This window comes from Echinops telfairi, unplaced genomic scaffold (genome assembly GCF_000313985.2).
Source record: "Echinops telfairi isolate 266 unplaced genomic scaffold, ASM31398v2 ScPeMD7_1;HRSCAF=3_1, whole genome shotgun sequence".
NCBI lineage: Eukaryota > Metazoa > Chordata > Mammalia > Afrosoricida > Tenrecidae > Echinops > Echinops telfairi.
In genome coordinates, this window is record NW_022103897.1 from 6,044,091 (window position 1) to 6,051,938 (window position 7,848).

Sequence of the window (7,848 nt, forward strand, 5' to 3'; positions counted from 1 at the left end):
GTGACTATACCCAAATGAACTGGTTGATGGACAACCATCTTAATAGGTACCATGTGATCAAGAACTGATGGTATTGAAGGGAGAATTCTAAGCTGCACTGAAGGCATTAGAAAAAAAGAAAAGAAAAAAAGTTCTAGCAATTTGAAGAATACCAATTTAAATGTTTCAGAAAATTGATGCAACCCTGGAAGCACGCAGTAGGCTAAGCTAAGAAATGTGGAAGACAACTACCTGGCCAACCAATTGGAAGGGATCCATATTTCTTCACATTCCAAAAAAAGGTGACAAAACAGAATCAGAGTTTTGGAAAATATCATTAATATCAAAGAAAAGTAAAACTTTGCTAAAGACATACAACAACAGTTGTATTGACAGTACACTGACAGAAAGCTGTCAGAAATTCAAGCTGGATTCAAAAGCTGGAATGAGAGATGTCATTGTTGATATCAGCTGGCTCTTGGTTGAAAGCAGAGAATACCAGAGAGGTATTTATCTATTTTATTAACTATTAAAGGCATTCAACTGCATGAATCATAAAAAAAGTATGGATAACAATGAGAAGAATAAGAATTCAGAGCCTATGCACAGAACAAGAGGGTGTCACTTTACCCGAATAAAGGCACACTGCCTGGTTTTAAATCAGAAAGGATGTGCTTCAGAGCTGTATCCTTTCACTATACTTGTTAAGTCTGAGAAGCTGAACTATATGAAGAAGAATGCAGCATCAGAACTGGATGAAAACTCATTAGCAGGTGATACAATCTTGCTTGCTGAAAACCAGGAAGACTTGTCAGACTGATGAAGATCAAATAGTACAACCTTCAGTATGGATTACAATTCAATATTAAGAAAATAAAAATCATCATAACTGGATCAATAAGCCAAATCAGAATAAATGCAGAAAAGATTGCAATTGTCCAGAATCTCATCCACAGTCAATGCTTATGGAACTAGCAGTCAAGAAATCAATGTATTACAGTGAATGAATCTGCTGCACAAGACCCCTTTGGAGTGTTCAAAAAGTAAAGATATCACTCTGAGGACTTAGATGTTACTGACCCAAGCCATGATATTTTCAACCACCTCATATCCATGTGAAAGTTGGAAGATGACAGAATTGATGCTTTTGAATTATGGTGTTGGTGAAGAATATTGAAAGTAATATGAACTGCCAAAAAGAACACTAATTTGATCCTGGAAGACATACAGCCTGAATGATCCTCAGGAGCAAGGATAGTAAGACTTTATCTCTGGTGCTTTGGACGTGTTACCAGTATAGACCAATCCCTAGAAATGACATCATGATTGGATAAGTATAGGTCAAAGAAAGAGGAGGAAGACCCTTGATGAGATGGATTGACATAGTGGCTGTGATAATGTGTTTCCATATAACAGTGATTGGGAGCATGGCCCAGGAGTGGGCAGTGTCCCTGTGGTACAGAGGGTCACAATGAATCTAAACCAGCTTGATGACACCTAACGACAGCTGCAACAGTGCATCTTCAGACTCCATTTTCTTCAATTCTGATAGTCCTGCAATGGAATCTAACTGCCATTTTAATTGTCACTTATCCTATTACAAGGGAAGGTGGATTTTCTTTACAAGCAATCAGTAGCCATTTATGATTCTTGTTCTGTGAATTGCCAGATCATGTCTTTTGCCTATTTTTATAAGACTTTGTTCATGTTGATTTATAGGACTCCTATTGTTGGATATTAGTCATTTACTGTTATCATTACTGTATCATTTATAACCATAATATTTGTTTCCAGATTTTTCATAACCCTTAATAAAACTCTATACTCCTGAAGCTACTTTGATACCTATGCATTTATATCATAGTGTCCTTTGATACACAGAAGTCTTAATGTAGTTAAGTTTACTAAAAATATTCCTCTAAGATTTGTGGGTTCTTTTGTGTATGTGTGTATGTCGGTGTATGCTTTAAATTTTTTCATTATTTTGGTTTTCTAAAGATTTTTTTCTTAAAAATTCTTCTTATTTTGACTTTATAAAGATTTTCCTTCATTTCACTTCTAAAGCTAAATGTTTTTCTTTCTACATTACATTGTTAATCCACTTAGAATTAACATTTGCGTATGATATGAGGCAGAGTTCTGATTTTCTATTTTTTCCACATGAATAACCTAGGGTATCAACATAATTTATGCATAGTACAAACCTTTTCCATAACCTGAAATTATGTTTCCATATATGTGTGTAATTATTTCTAGGTTCTGTATTGTTTTCCATTTTTCTCTTTCTATAATATACATCAATATCATACTGCCTTCTGCTTTATATTTTAATAGGTCTTGATATTTAATAAGGACTGTTGGTATTTCAGGTACATTTAATGGGTACTGGGAGGACAGATAATCCATCCAAGCATTGTTCCACACACTGTGGCTAGAAAATTGAAAACTATGTCTCAAGAAATTTAGGAAGTCTTCTCAGCAAGTTAGCTTGATAAACAGATAAATTACAATACAAATATTAACATGCTAATACATGTATGTGGGAAGAGCATTCTTTCAGAGTAAGAGCAATGGTTTCCCTAGCTGTTGTGTCATCCAGTGCAGTAACTCATGGAATCATACCTTGTGTGGGGAAGGCAAGCTGGCTGACTGGCTTCCTGCAGCTCCTCCCCTCTCAACCATTGGCCAAGATGGAGATTCTCCTCCCTAACTAATATTGGTGCTGTAGCCCAACTACCTGTACTCCAATGGGTGAATGATGAAGAAGAGTTGTGTTATTGCATTGAATTATGGATGAGTGTAGGAATAGCAACTTACCACATCACATGATGAGTCCCACTAGCCTTGATTACCCCATCTTCTGCAGCACTGCTCCACCTACCTACCATCATCACCACAAACTATGCAGTCATTTTGGTTTTAGCTCCTCTGACAATATCAGGAGTTGCAAATTGCACTCTAAAATACCACTGAGTAAGAGAAAAACAGAAATTATGTAATCAGAATTAAAAAAAAAACACAAACTTTTTTTATTGTGAGCTGAAAGAAGGTTACCAGAGCAGATCAGTTGTCTATTCAACAATTTGTACCCATTTTGTTTCATGTCATAGATGGCAAGCCCTACAATTCAACAACATTCATTTCACTTCTTTCCCTAGATTTTCCATTTCCATCTTTCATTCTTTCATATCCCTTTTGTGTTAGTCTGGGAAGACTACAGAAACAAATTCATAGACACACTCATATGCTATTTATATACAAGAACAATATTCAATTGTTCTTGTATATAAAACATCCCAGCCCAAGCAAATCAAGTCCATAAGTTCAAAATTAGCCCATGTGTCTGATACCAATCTAGAAAATCCTCTTCACATGCAGTGACACTGAATGTAGGAAGATCACAGGTCAGTGAGTAGATAGTCATGTGGATCCAGTGATGGTGTAAGCATCTCAGCACTGGCGTGGGTCTCCTCATGGCTTCTCCAGGTTCAGGGCTCTCGCAGAAATCATCAGAGATCCATGTGTCTTGTCAGTAGAGTCTCTCAGGGACTGAGCCTGCACCCTGCCACCAGTGAGCGGTTTATCTCCTTAGTGCCTCCAACTGAGGTCATCAAGCTGTGACCTGATTGACAGGCCAAACTTCACCCCTTCACCCTCAAGTCTCAATTTGACACCAGATTATGTAACCACCACATCATTCTACCTTCCAAACTTTGTCCCTGGGTGAATGGGTGAATGCCGCACGCTTTTTTGATCTCAAATGGTTGATTGTTCTAAGGAATGCATACCTTAGTGGTGCTATTGATTACTTTATCAATTTATCTGTGTTTGGCTGAAAGTTGAGCCAGGGACAGGAGTTCAGTTCCAGGTCTGAAGGGTAGATAAATGTCACAATCTTGAGGGTTCTACCCAGTGGTGGAATTTAAATAATGTAACAACTGGGTCACTGCCCCAATGACTGTTTTAAGTATAAAAAGATATACTGTTTTAAGGAAAAAAGATAAAAAATATAGTTTGTTATTTCATACATTTAATACATAAATAATAATGATTAAAGAGGTACTCAAAGCTAGATTATGTTATAAGAGCTTAAAAATATTAACAGGAATACTAAATATACCTGGCAAAAACAATAAAACAGTTATTTGAGGTATTTCCATCTTGTTTCTTGACAGAAATCCTCACTTGCACTATCCTTCACTTTTATCCAAGTGGCATCAGCTGTGTGATTTTTCCTTAACCATCTTTTCACTGTAGAAATACCATCCCATTCCTTTTGAGGTAGGCCAATTGGACCATAGTCATTAGGTTTGATATATTAGAAATGGGCAGCTTCTCTTCTCTGAAGATATTATATTCATCTTTGAAAACCCCCTTTATGCTTCTGCTGAACTTACAGCAATTGTTCTGATAATATTTTTAGCTCTTTGAACGCTTTCAGGAGTTGCATATTCACTCATAATATCTCATGGGAATTTGGGTCTTAATACAAAGCTGAAATGAATGACAACAAGTCACTCTCTGGTTGTTTGGCCCTTTTTCTCTTTTGATGTGTTTTTTTTACATTGGCAGTTACATAATCTCCTGACAACTTGTCAAGGGGTGCAGACTAGCCTGTCAATCAGATTGCAGCTTGATGACCTCATTTGGAAGCATGATAAATTACTCACTGAAGGCCAGACACACCATCTGTGTTTTGTCTTCCTGTTGACAAGTGACATGGAGTTACATTAATGGACTCAGAGCCCTGGAGATGGAGGAGTCACATGGAGACCCCTGCCAGGGCTGAGATGCTTCCACCAGCACTTGATCCCCAAGACTTCCCACCCACTGGCCTGTGATCTCCCTGCATTTGGTGTCATTGCATGGTTTCATGAGTCTGAAGAGGAATTTATAGACTAGTATCAGATATATTGGCCAATATCAGAATTATGGATTTGGTCTGGACTGGACTGGGATGTTTCTCAGTACAAAATTATTCTTTCAAATAAAGTTTTCCCTTACACACATATGAGTATCCCTGGATTTGTTTCTCTAGTCTACCTGGACTAACACATTTACTGATATAACAAATGCAAGAGAATACAAATGTAGTATTTCATCAAAAGCATAATAAGTTTTGTGAAATAAATAAATAAATATTACGAGCATAGTTCTATCTAATTTTCTTATACCTATTGATGGAATGAACATTACTATGGATGTTTAGAATATGCTGATGTGCAGATGAATATTAAAAAAGAGTAAAGAATATGAATTTGTGATTCCCACATTGGGAAGCTGCCCAGTCAACCACCTTAAAGAGAACCCTGATTACAAATGCCATTTTAACAACCAATTTGCCGAGCTCAACAAAATTTTAGTTATTGGTTCTGTTGAGTTGATGCAAACCGGCTGAATCCCATCACTGCCCAGAGGTTGCTATGAGGGTTGTCAATATTCAGCATTTTGCTATTCCATGTGTCCTGCAATACAAATATTAGAGCATTACTCTGAAGAAACATGTCACTAAGAGAAATATGGAGTCAGCTAAACAATATGCAAACTTTTCGCCAAAAGAATAAAAGAGGTCAATGAAAAATGCCAAGAATAAACTTTAGCAAATGGACTGAGGCTGTGCTCTCTGAGAGCGTCTTCCTCTGAGTCCAGCCAAATGTAATATATTCTAAGGAGGGCAAATAAAAATGACCATATCTTAAAAATAAGGAAAATAAAATGATTAATTGAATATGCAAGTGATGAGGAGGAACCTGAGGCCATTACTGAGGCATGTCCCATTGCTAGGTGACATGAGGATATTTGTGGAGTTGCATATTATCCTATAAAGCCTGGTCATACAAACATTTTTTATAAATTTCCAATTTTGCTGATCTTTTGACATTCAGTGATGTTGGGTCTGTAATCTTGCATCCTGTATCATATCCTGTGAGGTGAGGTTAGTATGTCTTTGGGGAGTAAGGATGTCTGTGCCTCAATAGAATAGGCCTAGAAAAATAAAGAACTTATATGAATGAAAGACAATTTATTGATTATTAAAATTTCATCTGTGTCAATGTAGAAAGTAACAAAATGAAAGTCGCATTAAAAATATTACAGCTCCTTAACTGACGGCAGGTGAAGACCCTGACTAACCTCATTACATAGGTACACTTAAAGGAGTGGGTCCGTTTCTGTGTTCTGCCTCAAAAGGGAGAAAACGAGACTGTTGTGTTCTTGGAAGAGAGTCCCAGTAAATGAATAACTCAAAAGTCAGGGATTTTATTGATGGGTGATAAAGCAATATTTTGATTAAAGAAATCGTGGTAGGTAGGGACTAATTTTAGATAGGTGTGGTTCTAAATAAGAGGAATGAGCAATGCTGGAAATGTCTTCCCATTTGATATCGAGATCCTCTCAAGGGCAGTGAGTTTTTGAGGTATGTTTAAGGAGCCGTGGTGGGGCAGTGGTTAAAGTGGTTGTCTGCTAACCACTAGCTCAATGGTTTGAACATACCCCACATTGTGCGGAAGAAAGACATGGCAGTCTGCTTTTGTAATGATTCCAGCCCTGGAAATAATAGGGGGGATTCTACTCAGTTCTATCAGGTTACTGAGCAGCAACAGCTTGGTTTAGATATATTCAAACACAGAGTCATTAGCAAATCTATGTGAAGAAGTGTTAAAGAAAAGGTTAACATATCAATAGGCGTCTGTTAAGATCACCAGGATGCTTACCACAAATCTCTGAGGCATTATAACTCTTTATTTTTCTTACCACTTTTTCCTGGATATGTAAAGAATGCTAGCTCATGTTTTGGGAGACTTTTCTTCTTTATATTTGCCCTGCAATTTCCTTATTGTAAATAATAAGGATCACAATTTCATGTCCTCCAGCCTCACACATATCAAGTTAGAAGACATCAATCTGACCTATGGATTTTCTGATTGCCATGTATTAGTTCCCTGTAACCGCCGACTTATCCAGGAGAGAAAAAGTGAAGCAGGATACGTGATTACAATTGCAGCATGGTACCAAGCTTGTGTGCTTACAAAAAAGACTGAGAAAGAAGGAAGTGTAGTGAAGCTACAGTATGAATTCCTTGGGTTGGTGACCATGTGTCCTTTTACATATTTCAGTTGCTTAGCGTATTGCCAGGAGGATGAAATTTCAAAACAAATACTGATTTGATTTAAAGAATGACCATTTTCCAATAATCACAGAAATGGTCTATTATGAATTGAATTGTGCCCCACAAAATGTGTGTTGTAAATCCTGACCTCTATGCCTGTGGTTATAAGCTCACTTGGTATCAAGCTGCCTTTATGATGTTAATGAGGTGCGATTAGTACTGGCTATCTGTTGAAAGATACAAAGAGATTGAAATCATGCTCGCAAGCAGAGATTGTTTATATGCCAAAGCACAGGGAGACCTACCAAAAACCAAGAAACAGAAGCTGAAGAGACAAGGTCCTCCAGAGTGGACAGAGAGGAAGTGCTCCTTTCGGACCAGTGTTCTGAATTTGGACTTCTAGTCTCTGAAACAATGGGAACATACCTGTATGGTAAAGTCATGCTTCTGAGATTTCTGTCATAGCAGCACTACATAATTGAGATGTTGTTTATGCCAACGGTGGTAAGGAAGACTTGAGATTCATACTCACGACTATGTTTTTTGGTGTACCAAATTTCACGCAGTCACTTTTTATTTGGGGGATAGGAACAATATTAGGGCCTGGGAGCAGATAGAAATATACAGCAAAAAGGGATGATTGGAAATCCATGAGGTCAAAGGCTTTAATTTCAGACATTTGCCAGCCAATTTCTACTATAGAGGATAATATAAGGAATTTTATATAGAATTAAAAATTATTACAAGTACAACATGAGTCC